The following is a 1,006-nucleotide window of genomic DNA, read 5'->3' on the forward strand; positions in this document are numbered from 1 at the left end:
CTAATGAATGGAACTTGAATTGGAGCTTTGCCAGCCACTTCACCACCCATACCAGTCACACTTGAACAGAGAATCATGAAATAGGTTTCCGTTTTGAAAACCGGTTTTCATGAGACATTTCTTGACTCACAACAACGCAAACGAAACAAAACGCCACTGTTATAGACTTTATTTCATGGCTGTCTGTTCACAATTGGCTGGAAAGTAAGTTTCTAGTTGCCAGAAAAGAGAAAGCAGATTTCGACGAACCAAGTTTTGGCTTCTAATTGTTTCGAGTTAAAAATCGTTGCTTGAAAACCTGTTGTCACAAAAGGAAACCACGATTTCCATGGCCGTCACTCTTTTGGCATCAAATTCTGAGAGGTCACTTGTACTTTGGAGGCGTAATAGTTTTTTGTCAAGAGATTAAATTAGAGTTACAATATATCAATTCATTCATTTTGCAAAACTTTTTTGACACTTATTTTTTTTTTGTCTAATATCGCGCATTGTACCTTATTTTTTAGTAATTCTACTGTCTTGAAAAGTACTCCAGTGACCTCCCAATATTTGTGCTGAAATCATCAGACAGCTTCTACTTACAGGAGTCAATACTGATGCGATCAAACTGCCTGCCATGGCAAATTGCAAATCAATACTGAAGTGCTTGGTCACTCATTTTGGGGTCAGAAAGTGCTCGGACTTGGGAGCGCTGGTTTAAGACTTTGCGTCACACGCGGATCTATCGGCCAACATCTTGAATTTGCTTGGCCTTTGAACACTCTATAATTTGAAGAGAACCGGTTTTGAACCGGTTTTCATACATTATTATGACGGGTCATCACGACAATCGCGATTTTCTTCAAACCTTAAGTTGTTAAACTTCAAGCAAAGAAAGCATCGACAATTGAAGAAATAGCTAAGCCATGATTGAGTTGCCATCACTGGATTTTATGGCTTGAAAACAAGTCTAGCTATTTTTTAAGACTTTACGAACATTTCCTCGTGCCACACTGTATTGGCGACT

Source organism: Tigriopus californicus, chromosome 1 (genome assembly GCF_007210705.1).
Source record: "Tigriopus californicus strain San Diego chromosome 1, Tcal_SD_v2.1, whole genome shotgun sequence".
Classification (NCBI taxonomy): Eukaryota; Metazoa; Arthropoda; class Copepoda; order Harpacticoida; family Harpacticidae; genus Tigriopus; species Tigriopus californicus.